This window comes from Podarcis filfolensis (genome assembly GCF_964270895.1).
Source record: "Podarcis filfolensis genome assembly, chromosome: 7".
NCBI classification, from domain to species: domain Eukaryota; kingdom Metazoa; phylum Chordata; class Lepidosauria; order Squamata; family Lacertidae; genus Podarcis; species Podarcis filfolensis.
In genome coordinates this window covers 31,987,071-32,003,800 of record NC_139603.1, presented here as the reverse complement: position 1 = coordinate 32,003,800, position 16,730 = coordinate 31,987,071, and the positions used below count along the sequence as shown (strand labels likewise).

The 16,730-nt window shown below is 43.9% G+C and overlaps 1 long non-coding RNA gene across 1 annotated transcript in view; it reads left to right on the top strand.

The window, feature by feature from the left end:
- LOC310767299 overlaps positions 1-11,160 on the top strand; it is a 56,729-nt gene extending 45,569 nt beyond the window's left edge. Inside the window, exon 3 of the long non-coding RNA XR_014550854.1 lies at positions 11,127-11,160. This is a non-coding gene — a long non-coding RNA (uncharacterized lncRNA). The remainder of the gene's footprint in view (positions 1-11,126) is intronic.
- Positions 11,161-16,730: the final 5,570 nt, after the last annotated feature.

Sequence of the window (16,730 nt, the reverse complement as noted above, 5' to 3'; positions counted from 1 at the left end):
ACAGCCTTGTAGAGTTGGAAGGGACCCTAAGGATCATCTCACCCAACCCCCTGCAATGCAGGAATATGCAGCTGTGCCATCAAACCTGCAACCCTGGCGTGATCAGCGCCATGCTCTAAGCAGCTGAGCTATCTGGGTTCTCATATGTGAGCACACCCACTACACTAGAAGCATCACAACGCAACCCTGAACAGCGATGAGTTGCAAGTGACAGAGGTGGGTCCATGTAGTTAAACGCAATCTGTAGCCATCATGTGTAAAGCGGAATGGGTTGCAAATTAAAATAGGTGCATGTATGGGAGATTTTTCGACTTCCTCCCTATTTTTCTCCCTCCCCCTCCCTTTCTCTCAGCTGAGCTATCTTTTGCTATGTGTCTTAGATTGAGGAAGAATGACCCTCCACCCATCCATTTTAAATCACACCTCCACCTCCACCCCAGTCCACACAATTCAAGACACAATCCCACCACTATCACTTGTAGTTTGGCTGTGAATTCAGTGGAATTTTTCAGCAGAGCAGGAGCTCACTGTTAAACAGAACAAAATTTTAAAAAACTAACTTGCATTTTAAAAAAGGAAGCCTTACTAAATTAATCACTGACCTAATTCTTTAATATCGTTCCCCCTCCCCATCTCCTTTGAAGAGCTGTGGAATTTTGGCACCTGAGCAGAAGAAGCTGATTGCGCTTCAGATACACAGACGCTGGCACCAAACTGTCCAGCCTGTGCACAAAAGGAACATGAAAAGGCAGGCACGTGCGCGTTCCAAATATAGTTTCTCCCAGTAGGTTGGCATTGGAATTTAAAAGCTGTTGCTAGCAACAAGTCCTTCCCAAAGTGTGCGAGCGGCGTGCCTGGAACGGCAAACAAGCCATGAGTACACCGGCAAGGGAAAAAATAAGAAGATGCTGAAGATGTGGGGAATATGAAGTCTTGGGGAGTGAGGGAGATAATGGCCATCTGTCAGGGCCGGGGGGGGGGGAAGAGTGGTAGACATCCAGGAACTCCCCCACCCCCACCCCACCCCGAAAAACCTTTACAACAGAAAACACAAGTTCACAAGGCATGGTGCTATACCAGCTGCACTGGCTCCCGGTGGAGTACAGGATCAGGTTTAAGGTGCTGGTTTTAAGCTTTAAAGCCCTATACGGCCTAGGACCCTCGTACCTACAGGACCGCCTCTCCTGGTATGTCCCACAGAGGAACTTACGGTCTTCAAACAAAAACTTATTGAAGGTCCCAGGCCACAGAGAGGTTAGGCTGGCCTCAACTAGAGCCAGGGCTTTTTCGGCTGTGGCTCCGATCTGGTGGAACGCTCTGCCACAAGAAACTAGGGCCCTGCAGGACTTGACATTTTTCTGCAGGGCCTGCAAGACAGAGCTGTTCCACCAGGTCTTTGGCCAGGGCACAGCCTGACTCCCTCCTTTGGCAATCTTCACAGAACTCTAGCCCAATGGTTGCCATCAATTTGATTTGAATTAATTTTATAATGAAATGATTTTAGAATGTTGTATTAGTTATTGTTGTTAGCCGCCCTGAGCCCGGCTTCGGCTGGGGAGGGCGGGATATAAATAAAATTTATTATTTATTATTATTATTATTATGGCATGTTCTTCAAACCTAAGAGATGCTTCTGTGCTTTATATCAAACATCAATACATCTGTTCAAGGCTGATGTCCCCCTCTTTCTCAGCATCCCTCTCTGAATCTTTATTCAAATATCACCTTCCTGCAGCAGTAGCTGTCGTGATCATTCTCTGTGTGCTTGCTTTCGTTCGTAGGGTAGCTTGCGAACCTTGAATTTAGTTTAGTCTAGGCACTTCCAGGTTGTTGCTGTTTAGGAGCTGGATTCAATTGCAAGTTCAGGTTGCACACTTACAGTTGACTGTCTTGTGCAACACACCTGCTTCCCCGAAAGGTGGGGATAAACATAAAGTGATAAGGAAAGGGATGGGGAAAATGCACACTAGAAAGTGCACAATGACCCTTTGACACAATGCCGTCTAATCGCCTTGCAAACAACTCAGGATGAATGCCCAATGAACAGGTTGTCTGGAAGGGTCCTACAGTGCAGGGACAAAATAGCCATCACAGGCTAGTCTCATCTTGCTTTACAGTAGTCTGTTTCAGGGAATCTCAATGAATGTCTGCACTGCTCTGATGTGGATAAGTCCTCAACCATCACCATTCTGATATTCTCATTGCTTCTGCTGCCAAGGTAGGTTGATAGTAGGGATGAGTGAATCTGTCAGTTTTGGTTTTTCTCAGTTTCTCTCTCCCCACCCCCACCCCCAGTCTTCAGCTCAGCTCTCCACATCAATTTGCTTTTTTAAATGTTCTCGTGAAAATTCACCAGCATTTTAGTGCGAATTTCTCCTAACTGATACATTTTCACAAAGCAATTCCCCATAACATGTGCTTTTGTATGTCATTTTCACTAATATATGCATTTATATGCACATGTTACCCTTTTTGTAGACTTTGCCTGGCTAGAGAACTGCACTGAAAAATTCCAAACAGTGCAAATTTCAAAGCATGGTTGTGTTTTGGTTGGTGTCTTGTTTCTGAAAGTGTGGATTAGGTAGGTTTACCTTTAAATACAAATTGAATAAAATTTCTCTCCCATCACTAGTTGAGAATTTCTGTTGTGGAACAGAAATATGCCTCAACCACCACCTGTATACCCTTTTCTGCATAAAGATTAAGGGCCAACTGCATATGACATTAGTCAATTATATAAACAAGTGTGCTTATCTTGGCTGCTTTTATTTTGGAGGGAAAACTCCCACGGGTCCCTGGCTGGAACATGCCCCCCAGTCTTGATTCAGGTCCTAAGTCTGTTTTTTCCTGAAATATTCCCTAGTTGGCTGCTCTTTGCTCCAGAAGGTGCTCTTTAGACCAGACAGCACTTTCAGAGTTAAAACAGCAGCAGCAGCCAGAAGAGAGTGATTTTCAGCAGATAACCAGTACAGGGCTCCGTTCCAATTTTAGTTTTAGTTTATTTAGTTTTTATCTGATTTCAGTGTCTTTGGTGTTTTATTTTTAATGTGTAAACCACACTGAGACACTAGAGTAAAAAAATGTTGCTAAGGTTGTACACACTCCTCTTTGCTGTGCATCCAGTGAGCTCTCGCTGCTAGTTTGGGAAGTGCCGTACACACTTTAGCTACAATCCATATTTATCCTGTCATTTCTTATGAGATGTTGCATTTTGGTGCCCTTTTCTCCAAACCAGCTTTGATCCGAATCGAGGAAACGAACAACCTAGCTGTATTTTAAGCTGGCAGTGTGTACACAGCCCAATATATTTAATGAATAATCAATAATCCATATCAAAAGTGCACTGCAGATTGGGGCCCTGCAGCTACCTTTCCTCCAAAATAAATCCACTCAGATTATGCACGTTTGCTTAAAAATGTCGCGAATGTCATGTGCAAGTTTGGCCCAGACACTGAAAAATTCTCTGTGTTGACACTGAACTGTCATCTTCGTTATTTTTTTTAAAGGCAGGGTACCTATTGCTAGCACCTTCCCTAATGTCCTTCCACAGCACATGAGTTTGTGACATTTTCTGCACTCTTTTTTTTATTTAGTCCATCTTATTGTTGCTCTGTTATCTTGAATTGCTTGGGAGAACACATTTCTTCTTTACTTGATCTCTGGGTGTCCTCCACTCCCACCCGGGCGTTGCTACTCTCGGAACATGTTTATTAACTTGAGTGGCATTTGTAAAATTGCAACCCCATTAACACAGCAAGTTATCCAATACACGAAGCTGCTCATCCATCGTTTAATTGGGACATGTTGCTCCCCTCCCAGATGTTCCCTTTCAGCAGATACTATTGTGCATCTCAAAAATTTGGATAATTATAGGCCCTATAAATGTAGTGGTGTAGATTGGCTGGCTTCAGCCAGCACCTCCTCTCTCTTTCTGTAATGGCTTCGTTGTACAATAAATCACTCAATTCACAGTAGGAAGGAACTAATGTCAAACAGGAAACTTTAGAGTCACTTCCCACTATTGGTTTAGTAGTGGAAGCACTTGTGATAGCCCAGTATAGCAACATAGCATGTTTTAGCCTGTATTCCCAACAAAACACACACACACACCAATCTTCAATAGAAATAATATTTGAAATATATTGACTAAATAGTGGATTTATAGTGTGATTAATCTACTTTTTTAAACCTTTCAGGAATGCCACAAGAAGACAGTTTCTGGCAAAAAAGAAAGAAAGCGCCCCTTAGTTTATTTATAATTTATTTCATAAAATGTATACACTACTTAATTGTGGGGTGGGGAAACCTCTAAATGGTTTACAAAGAGAATAAAATAATCACTAAAAACAGCTAAAAACAACTATTTAAAACATTTAAAGAAATAATTAAAACCAGCAATAAACTAAAAACAGATTCAAAACACCTATCTACATTCTACATGTCCAAGTAGGCTTGTCCAAACAAAAACATTTTCAGCAGGACCCAGTGAAGGTGCCTGCCTGGTGTCAAGTGGAAGGAAGTTCCATTCCCTTCTACTGGCACGAAAGCCATCTGCAGCTGCCCCACCACAGAAGGCACAGCTGACCTGCTCCACCAGGGGTGAGGAATGTGTGCATCCTTCCAGATGTTGCTGGACTCCATTCACTAATGGAAGCTGGAGTGACACTACATCTGGAGGACCCCAAGTCTCCCCCCCCCCGCGCTAAACTGTAGCAAAGGAGCACAATCACCATTGCACCAAGTGCATGAGCTCAATCAGGGCTGCCATATGTCTGGATTTTCCGAAAGGCGGTGCTGAAAAGCCATGTTTTGGGGGTCTTCCTATAAAAAGCTCAACAACTTTAGGGGTGTCCTGGTTTTTATTTTTTGAAATATAACAACCCTATATTCCCCATCCTTTGTGCTGATGCAAACAGAAGTGCTGTTTAGACAGGACAGAGCTTCCTGGTCCTTCACTGTTGCATGGCTTTCTGCCTTTATTTGAGAAGCCCTTGCTATGCATTGTGCAACACATTTCGAAAACAAACAAGCCCCTACCAGCAATCTGAAATCGGCCAACAGGATAGGAAGGTGTAAGAAAGTGAAAAAAGGGGAGTTGGAAGATATGAGAGGAAACATAGAACTATTAGATTCTAGGTTAAGATTTCTGTCATGGAAGCAAGCGAGTCTCAAAGCAGGACATATGGTTCCGATTAAAATGCTAGTAGTATATTTTAAAACACTATCTAATCCTGTCTGAGGATTTTAGCAGTGACTAGTGGCTGTGCATGGATCGGATAGCGAACGAGGGATATGCACTGCTCCACAGTTTAGTCTTTGTGAGGCACTCCTGAAAAAGGTCGGACGTATCCAATCCATTTGTAACCAGTGGGGAGGGGGATACACTAGACTCCATACCTAGTGGAAGACTTTCATCTTAAGTCTGGATGATATACACTTCAGCACACAAGGAGGGAGGGCACTCAGCCTCTCAAGGAGGGAGTCACATGGAGCTGAAACTGACTAGTCAGGCAAGGTCTGAAGAATTAACCTCAGCAGTGAGTTCAACCATACACTCTCAAGGCAAAGTATGAAAGCATGCAGCTGCAGGATTATATTGAGAAGAGGCTTCTCCACCCATGCACAGATGAGTTTTTAAAAATGATGCGGGCATGGCGGGGGGGGGGGGGGAGATGTGCCTCTCAACATCAGTATTACAGGCACTCATTAAATGCATCTAACCTCATCCCAGACAGCACTCCAGATCATACCTTCCCCACTAATGTAGTGTATGTCTTCCGAATTATATGTACAGTAACTCCCCACTGACGTGTGTGTGTGTGTGTGTGTGTGTGTGTGTGTGACATTTCTGGGTACCGTGCATATACTGTTAGATGGGGAAAGCCTGCGCCCTTTCGTCTGCCAAACTCCACCACAAATGATTCCGCCAAACCTCCTTTCTCAAACTCCAACTCTCCACAGGCCTCAGAGGTCGGTGTAAAGGCTCATGGGATTGCAGTTGCAAATCCTCCTGGGGTTGCTAGCTGTTTCCCCGCTCTTTGGCAACATTTTTGCAGTTTCCCCACTCTTTTCGGGCCATCCCCCCCCCCCCTTTCCACACATTTTTGCAGTTGAAATAGATTTATTTAATTAGTTCCCAATGCCGCACATACATATCGTCACAAGTGAGTTGGACGTGTATAAGCGAAGAAGCGCCTGTACACAGAATTATACCTTCTTTAATTATGGTTGGGGTTGGGGATTTAAGCTGAGATTTTAATATCTTTGCAAGATTTATTGACCCCTTAATGTGCCTATCTGTTGCAGTTTGAATGGATTCAATTCTGTGGCTTTGCTTAAGTTGCAGAAGTGGTAGCAGCTGACTTGGCAGGGCAGGATGGGTGGCTTCCCAATGCTGGGGTTGCTGCTAGTTACAAAGATGGAGGCCATGGGAAGGTTGGTGCAGTGCTGGTGCAGTGGTGGAGCTGATCTAATGCTCCTGCCACTGCTCCAACACCGCACCTACCTCTTCTCATAACCGCCAGTGACTCAAGCATTGGGAAGCCAGGAAAGCAGTGAAGTCCCACCCCACCCTACCCCATGACTGCTACCAGACAGAAGTCATGGTTTATCATTAAATGAAATCTGAGCCAACAGAAGCTCATTGTCCCTTTCTGACATTTTCTCCCACTTCTAGTGGAAGACTTTCATTCTGCAAGGAGGACACAAAGACCTCATCATCCACTCCACGGGCCTCTGCTGAGCCAATATATGTAAATTACCCATCCAAACCAATCTTAAAATTACCATTTAAAATTATTAAATGTAGCATGTTTACTAGCTAACTCAATTGTAAACCAGATTTGTTTGCTTTATAATCCTTTGAGGTCTAATTACTCATCTGATTGTCTTCTTCCAAAAGAAACTTCTCCATATCAATTAAGGTAACTAGATCCATGCTCATATCAATATGAACGTTAGACTCTCCTATTAACACAGAATTTGCATCACAATATTCACATTGGGATATTCGCAGGCTTCGTAAGTAATCTTCCAATGATCCCAAGGTAAGGGATTATGTGTAAGGGAACGCTAGGGTTTGGATAGCACCCCAAACTGTAAAGTTGCCATTAGCTGGGGAAAGGCATCTAATTTGAAAGCTGCAAAATGCTGCTACTTGAGCCGTGATAACCCCGAAGCAGAAATACTTCCTTTGCTGTGTTAGCGCTGTGGAGCCTACAACCAAATGAGAAGCATCTTGAATATAAACTGCTTGTCTGAAAAGGTCCAGGTTCTGATCCAATTAAATAAATGCCATCTTGTATTCATTCCTGCTGTATTGCCTGCATATTCCTATACAGCTTTTTTTTGGGGGGGGTGTCATTGGGCAAAGACCCTCAGTTCATGCTCTCTCCTTGTGACTCCCAGTCTTGCATTTATAAGTCCTGTTCTAGAATGAGCACACAGCTTTGCCACAAAAAGGGCACTTCATAAATGAAATATTCATTTCAATAGGAATCAGACCAACCACAGAAGAAGTGATAGTAAAATAGGTTATGCTTCCGTTTTCGAATGTACTGTAGGTTCAAACAATTTCAGTTCAACTTTTTCCAGATCAGCCTCAAGCCACAGTGCTTTCAAACTGCGTGCAAGTCCCAAGTATTTCACAGATGAGGTGCCTTACAAGTGCCTTGGGATGCCTTACTTAACAGTAGCTAACTAAAAGGAAAATCAAATAAAGAAATACTAAGCTTGCTCATTGTAAGCTTTAATGATGGTTTTCTCTGAAAGGCATACATTTCAGAATGCTTTTGTTATACCCACATTTTACACACATAAGCCTCTGGGTTTTATTCCTTCTTAAGTCATACTCCCTGACCAACTCTATGGGTGCTACCAGCCTGGCGTTTATCGGCCACATTCACATCATATATTTAAAGCAATATGATACCACTTTAAACTGTCATGTGCGACGGCACAACGGCACTTTTTCCCCTGGCGACGTTGGGCCCGCCCTCACTTAAATATAGTGCACCCACCTCACAGAACACCAATGCCATGAATTCCTACAAACTACCCAAGATTATCTTGCAGGGGACTTGTGTGAGGGAAAACTTAATAATTTGGAGTCTCAGGCAGGATTTGATCCAATAAAGATTTTATTAAACAAAGGAAGTTTATGACACAAGAGGGTAAAACATAGGATACTCCAGATTATAATGCTATTTCACTTCAGTTCTTTCTCAGTCGTTGCACAGCTGTTGCCGTTTAATACTTTGGTTCTTAAACAAGGTGGTACTTCCTGTCAGTTACACATCCCTTAGACAACCCTACTCCTGAGGTACTCCAAGTAACAGACCCAAGGGATCTCCACACCCCTCTTAACTGGTTTGGGAATCTTCTCTTTTTGTAGAAGAATCTCTCCCCTCCTGACTGGAATGAGACCTAAGTAGACTATATCTTTCCAGATTCTACTTCTTCTGGCTCAGCCTCAGTCTCCCAGTTAATTCCTGCCTTATTACTCTCTCTCCTCTCACTCCCTATCTCCCAACCTGACTCCTAACCTATCTCCCTACCTCAATCCCAACCACTATCCCAACCTAAAAAACTGTTTCTCCAAATCCTCTCCTTTTCGACCCCCTCTCCTGGAACCCTGGCCAATCAGAGGCTGCCATTCATTAACCGTTTGCTGGCAGAGAAAAAGAAAACACTTGGGGACCCAACCTGTCCAGCAAAACAAACTTTTCCGTCACATCATGGCTTCCCTCAAAGAATTCTGGGAGCTGTCATTTGTTTAGCATTCTGAGAGGAGACACCTATTCCCTTCCCAGAGCTACAATTCTCAGTTCCTCGTGGAAAGGGCTTGGTTGTTAAACCACTCTGGGAATCATAGCTCTGTGAGGGGAATAGGGGTATGCTAACAACTCCCACCACCCTTAAAAAACTATAGTTCCCAGGATTCCTTGGGGCATGACTGTGCTTTAAATGTAACGTGCATACTCAGCCTATAAGTCTGCCCTAATTTGAAACGAAACCTTCCCACTTCCTTCGCCCGCTCTTTCGTACTTCAAACACTGAATGTCCTTTTGGCATCAGGTGTGCTGCAGAAATGAGAAAGAACTGGATGTGCCTTAAAAATATATTTTAAAACCCCTCATCATTCTCTGCCTAGGTGAGCTGGCTGTCCAAGGCAGGATTCTGCAACAGGCAGTACATTGGCTGTGCATGGAATCACTTTCCCTTCTGTCTTACCACATTTCCAGATGTTAAGTTACATTGTGCAATAAACACGCGGATTTTGTTCATTTGTTGTGCATGAGCCAAACCTTCTTTCTCAAAGCGGGTGCTTCTGCTTCAGCAACTCAACATTTCCCCCTAAATATTTTGACAGAAAATGTGATGGTTCTTCTGGCCTCGCTCTTTAACTTTTTAAGCTGTCTCAGTGGCTGCATGATCCCATCCTTAAGACCGTGATCCTATATACACTTACTTGGGAGTAAGCCCCAGGAACCTCCATGACGGGACTTACTTTTGAGTAGGCAAGTTTGGGAATTCTGCTGCTAGTCATAGAAGCTGAACAGCACTCACACAATGTTCCATACAAAAGAGCACAACTGAAAGACAAGATCGCGCTCTTGAAGGGCACTGCTGTTGGGATGGCTGCATTGTTTGAACGGCTACAGGCATCTTTAGTCCCAGAGACTGAAAGAGATAAATTAGACAAGGTCACACCTTTTATTGTGGCAATTTCTGCCTACAAGAGACGGGAAGCTTTCGAACAAACAAAGAAATTGCAGCGTAGGAAATAACCCTGAAAGGGATGATGGAGGAGGACTGTCCTCAGTTAACAACCATGCTTCAGATCAAACAAGTGATAACATCTTTGGAATTTCTCAAGGGCTTCATTAATGAGATGCCACCAATGTGGGCACACTGTTTTTCAGGCAGCCCATGGGCTTGTCCACACCAGAGCTTGCTTCTGCATGCAAAGTCATGTGCTCTGAACTCCTCTGAACCAGGGCAGCCTGGTTGTCACGAGGAGCGGAAGACTTCACGTATGAAAAGAAAGGCTTGCTACAGTTATGTAACAGTGTCATTGTTGATCGGCCTGTAGGAATAGATAAATCCTCATTTTTCCAATTATACTTCCAGCCCCATTTCTGCATCCATTTGCAAAATGTGCACACTTCTCCTAATATGTACATTATTGTATGCAATTGTTTAGTGCTTTTTTCTTTAAAAAAATGCTTAGGGATACTCTCATTTTGACTTGAGAAAATCATCATTTTATAGTTCAAATCGGGAAAAATAAATACAGTAAATGGACAAAAGGCCACCATCAGAGGTAGCAACGGAACTGATGATTCCCCGTGCTAGAGAAGAAACTATTTTTTTAAAATAGTTTCTTCTCCCATCAGATTCACAAAATGTTTAGGGGTATACATACCCCTGCGTCCCCCCAGAAAAAAAGCACTGCAATTGTTGCTGAATACAGGCATTTTTGCAACTAAATAAAAGCATCTTTCTGTATTCTTGTCACTAATGTATGCATTTTTGCGTGCACTTTTCACTAATAAACTCATCCTCATATGCATTCCTTGGCTGGAGAGCAGCATTGCAAAGGTCAGAGAAGTGCAAATTCCAAAAAAAGAGGGTGCTGTTTTGATTTGCCAATTGTGATTTTGACAGGTAAAGCAAACAAATTTCTTTCCCATTCCTACCTGCCTGTGTGTGTGTATACTGTCAATTTTTTAAAAAAGCATGATTTATTGGTCAAAGACGTCTGAAGCACACAAATATGGCTTAGCATGAAAACCACCAGGTTCGTCTAATTTGGGGTGCTCAGCGAGTTTCTCTGGTGCTTATCATGAAAGCATCGTTAGGGCTGACTGAAATAACTCCACCCAAGCCTTGCCTGGATGAGTAGTGCTACTTGTTTCCTTCAGGTGACATTTTAGTAGTTTGCGCCTTCAAAGAGGTGCATGCCTCCGCAGCCTCTGTCAGGAAACTGCGCTGAGCATAAAAGCATAAGCTCTAGGCAGGGACCGTTTAGCCCTCACGCGCCTTGCAACCAAAAGACTCTGATATTCTCATCTCATTTCACAAATATCTGACTGTTTGTTCTCTCTCTCTCTCTCTCTCTCCAGGCATGTGCATGTGTTGAGAGATACTATCAAGAGGAAAGTGTGGTCAAATTATTTATAGCTATTGTGGTTTCCAAGATAGTATATGGTAACTGAATTATGTGAAACCAAGAAATGTTCTCCACTGAAGAATGCGTGTCAGATTCTGTTCTTCCCCCCATGCTTCTCTTGAAAAAACATATAGACGAGGAACTAACTGACATGAATAAAAAGGAAAAACGTCTCCTCCTCCTTGGTTAGGTAAAATTATGATTTTAGGTTAATTGCCAGGGCAGAGTCTCAAACAAATATGTGTTCTCCCAGGCCCACATTTCCAGAATGTCTCAGTGACGTCTATGCTGATTTGGTCATGTCCACAGAATGGAAGATCATGGGGTTGCCAGGGATGTGCTCTAAGGGGAGCTGGCTTCAGGCACCAGGCCCATTGGCAGACTAACTCTGTATTACAAAGGTGTCTGCAAACATGACATGAAGTCTGGCAACATCAACTCCACTGTGTGGGAATCCCTTGCGATCGACAGCAGTGCCTGGAGGTAGACAGTGACCAGAGGAGGAATGACTGCTGGGAGGAGCACAGAGAGAAGAAATGCCATCGTACACCTGTAGCAGCACAACAGGATGCCTTCATCTGCCCCAGCTGCAACAAAACATGTTTCTCCCATATCAGTCACTACAGCTACTGTAACTCTCCAGGGCTTTGAATTTACCCCTGAAGGCACACTCTCCTGTTGTCTGCCAAGGCTGACGGATGCCAACTGCGCTTCTGGAGTAAAACAGGCACATTTCTTTAAAGATTACTTAACTTTAAAAGGTAATATTAACAAGCGGAACTTGCACAGACTGTTATAGTGTAGAGTGCTTCTGGTCAGGGTTCTAGCTGGTAAACCATACCCTGTTCCAGGAAATCCAGTCCATTCCTCTTTCTTGTTTTCCCATGTTTTTCTCCTCCATCTGTCAGCCAGCATTCCATGGCCACTGAACATGCTCACTCTCATTTCCAAAACATCACCTTGTTAGCTTGCACATGTTCTGGCTATTGCTTTACATAGTGGTCACCATCTTTTAAAATTTATTAGTTTGAATACAGCTTAAACTTAAGGTTTGCTAAGCAAGACACAACATTATGTTGGCATTGCAGCAATAGTATTCCAGCGTCAAAGGAAGAGGCTCCGGTGTAAATGCTTTAAGAACAGAGGGTCACACAAGGACTGAGGAACATCTAACAGTCCAAGCAATGCATTTAAACAGAAGTTACTTACAGGTGGTTTAAACCAATGAAGGTCTTCCTGGTGAGTTCATGCCTGAAGATATGAAATTTCAATGGTTTGTCTTGGTTTAGAGTGATTTGAATACCGTGCACTCAGTTTGCCTCTGACAAGATTACATTTTGCTACACGTTATATAAAATATTTATAGCAAATGAGAAATGTAGACACCTTTTCTGTATATTAAAACCAGCATACCATGAGGGAAGCTGATTCAGTGCTATTTTTCTAGAAAAAGCGGTGCCGGAACTCAGTTCCGGAGAGTTCCAGCTGAAAAAAACCCTGGGTGTAGTGTTATGGGTAAGAGAATAAGGCTGTCATCCAAAGCCCCTTTGTGTGATGCGGGGGATGTTTCCCTCTGCCCAGTTCTGCTGCCTCTGCCGGTGGCACCACAAAACATTCTGCTACCATGGAACTCCCCATTCTCCCTGCCAAAAACACAGGTGGACAACAACCCAGAGAAAGCCCTGAAATGGAGCATTCTGGAGGCAAAGAGGGGCTGAAATGGCTTGGAACCTGCTGGATCCTGAGCCAGTACAGTGATTTTCCTGGCTCCTCCTTCCACTCCAGCCAGTGAAAGGACTGCAGACCTGCTGGGAGTATATCTCAAAGTCAGGCATGAACTCATCAGGGGAACCTTAGGCAAGCCACCATCTCTACCACCTGCAATCTGTAATATGGAACTAATGGCCCCGGCTTGCCTAACAATGTTTTCTTGAAAGCATCATTGAAATAATATTATATAAAGAGCACTCAGAAAAAGTGCTCTAGAAATATAACAAGTATCATCACTAGGCACAATGCAGCAAAGTAGTAAGCATTATTTGACGCCAAATTTATTTTATTTGGAGAGCTAACCATTTCCTAAACTGCCTGCTATTGAAAGCAAGGAAATTTCAAAAGGCTTTATATTGGCTGGCATATGTCTTACCGAATGAAGAGATTTTTGGCTCTGAAGCTTTACTCTTTGGATAATGTTCATGGTGGGGGAAATAGGGGGATTCTTGAGCAAGGACAGGCCTGAGTTTTCTGCTAGACAAAGAAGTTTTATGGTTGTTGAGGGACCCTAGATTTGCTTAAAAAGGTAAAGGGACGCCTGACCATTAGGTCCAGTCGTGACCAACTCTGGGGTTGCAGCGCTCATCTCGCTTTACTGGCCAAGGGAGCCGGTGTACAGCTTCCAGGTCATGTGGCCAGCATGACTAAGCCGCTTCTGGCAAACCAGAGCAGTGCATGGAAACGCCGTTTACCTTCCCGCCGGACTGGTACCTATTTATCTACTTGCACTTTGACGTGCTTTCAAACTGCTAGGTTGGCAGGAGCAGGGACCGAGCAACGGGAGCTCACCCCGTCGCGGGGATTTGAACCGCCGACCTTCTGATCGACAAGTTCTAGGCTCTGTGGTTTTACCCACAGCGCCACCCACGTCCCTAGATTTGCTTACATTACCACAAATAAAAACCGTTTTTGGGGATTCATCTAAGGCAGGAGTCGGCAAAGCTTACCGGGCATGGGCCGGATCACTCCCGTGGAGATCCTCACAGAAGCGATTTTCAGCATCTGGGCATGCGCAGAAGCTATTTCTGGCGCCACAGAAGAGAGTCCCCGCACCACGCTGTCCCAATTTAGGGGACTCGCCGAGTGGGCGGCTTGGTTCAGGGGCAGCTCATGGGCCGGTTAAGCGACCCTCATTGGTTGCTTCCGGCCCATGGGCCTTATGTTGCTGACCTCTGATCTAAGGATTCCCAATGGGCTCTTGTCCCACACATTATCATAAATTGATTCTGTCAATAATAACATCACCCTCTGTTAGACAAAACAAGAGTAGGGAACCCCAGGCCCCAGAGGTCAAATGTGGCCCTTCAGTTCTCTGTGTGTGGCCCCCAGGAGTCAAGCTAAGTCATACCCCTCATTGACCCTGCTCCATATTCTCCTGAAGTGCTTTTGCCTGGGTGGAATGTGTCTTTGAACTCCCATAATGCCTCTTGCTTACTGGAAGGAAGGAGCGGTGTGTGTGTGTGTGTGTGTGTCTGTGTGTGTGTGTGTGTACAGAACCCTCTGAATTTTGTGTGGCTGAAATGTTGTACGTGAGGGTGACACATCCATTGCTCCACCTACTTTTCCTTCTGGTGCTTTTCCATACTCCATTAGCCATGTGGAATAGTTTCTACCATTCCTTCTTGAAAGGGAAAAGGCAGCTGAGAGCTTGCCCATAAGAGGGAAAATTATGCATATAATTTAACTAAAACTTCTGTAATACTCAGCTAATGTGAAAGGAGATATATTTTTCTAGTAAGTCGTGTCCTCTGTGGTGGTGGTGGGAATTCTTTTGCCATTGGCAGGAACCCCAGAAATTCCTGGCAAATCACAGAGTTTAGGGGGTTATGAGCATAAAAGCATTTTTCACACATCCAATAATTCCCCCCCCCCACCCTGTGCCCAGCACATCCTCAGTGGCCACTCCAAATTGCAAATGAAAAGGAAACAGACATTCTGCCATTTGAATGTACTGGCACAATTCAGTTGGCTTTCAAGTTTGCTTTTTCAGGAGCTTAAAGAAAATAATACTAATAAAGACTAAATCTGCTCTCCCCAATGAATATGACCCTTTTAAAGAAAGGTATTTGGGGAGGGGATAGATCTGTCTTGGCTGGCTTACATGTTATCCTCTTATGAGGATAAGCTCTCCTTTCACGTATTTTTATTTTGTCCCTCACCAGCTGTGAGTAGCAGCCCAGGCAGCAGCAGCTGGAGAACAAGTCCCTGTCCCTTCCTTGGCCCTGCACTCTAGGTAAGAAGGGAGCTGCTACTCCTTACACACACTCAGTCCCAGCTAGGTCAATTTGCCCATTTTGGTTTCTCCCAGTTTCTCATCTTCCTAATTTTAAGGTTGGTTCCCCATGTCTCCACTCTGCGGATTTTTAGAGGGTGGCATCTCCCTGAAAATTTATCAGCATTTTCGTGTGAAGTTTGTCATCATAAGAAAGTTTGTCCTAGCAGATGATCTTTTATAACCGTAAAAGTTGCCTATAAATGAACTGGCTTCCAGCTGTTTTATGAACTGTTTGGGTTGTTTCCTTTTAAGTGAGTTTCGTTGGGTATCTCGTGTCGTACGTTTTGTTTGTCTGCCATCTGGAATGCTTGACAGACTCACAACATTTCTTAAGGAAAGACAAGGGATCACTGTGAACTAACTCTCAGCACTGAGTGCATCACATGTCTAGGGGCTTAATTCAGTGGTGGGGAGTCTGCATTCTAGGCATGCCTCCCCATCTGGCCCACCAAGCCATTTCAACCACGCCTACCTGGCCTCCACCTGATTTCTTACATGTTGTGCCTTTGACGTATGCCGAGCTATGATCTGCAAGTGCTGACAGTCAGCTGATTGTTGGCTGTTTTGACTGCTGGGTCTTGGCGCTTGCAAATTGAGATGCCCGCACAATACAATGAGAACATCCACTGTACCTAGTATACATGGAGAATATGTGATCAGCCATATTTTACCATTCTCCCACTTTACTACAATAATGCAGAGTGTTCTTTTTAATGCTGAAAGGCATACAAAGGCCACAGTGTCTTCCTATCCGACACAGCAGAGGTATTTAAAGAGCTTAATATCAAATCCAGGGGATTCCACAGAGGGAGAAACTGAGTAGATAAACCTGGGGGAGGGGAGACTGCTTTAACTTTGGCTGCATTCAGATGTGAGGTTTATTGCAGGCATGTCCAACAGGTAGATTGTGATCTACTGGTAGATCACTGGACGTCTGCAGTAGATCACTGGTAGATCATTGGCTCCCTCCAAAGAAGGTGAACAACTGTGGGTCCCCTAAAAAAACCTCAGCAAAATAGCTCCCTGAAAAAACTCAACAACTTTGACACGAACCCCAGAAAAGGGGATAGATCACTGCCAGTCTTTAACTCTGTGAGTAGATCGCAGTGTCTTGGGAGTGGCCACCCCTGGTTTATTGCATTAATTTCACTGGTTCCTTTTGCATTGCAGTACCTGTTGCATTGTGGAACTGTAGCTTTTCACTCATGTTAGTGGTTCAGTGTGATGCAACAACAAACTCCCTCGCCCTTTCTGGACATGCACAGTTCTGTTCCCCCATGGTTCACTAGGAGGTATGCCAAACTATAGCCCCAAAATTTGTTACATAAGCAAACCTGCCCCTAATATTATGGATTTCCAGGGTTGCAAACAATTTTTCTCTCCAAACAACTAACACGGAAATGAACACTAAATTGCCACTAGATTCCACTAGATTTCCAGAACTGGATTTTACATCATGAGAAAGATCACATAAAATGTGAAAATTAACAGGTACTGAAATGCCAGGAA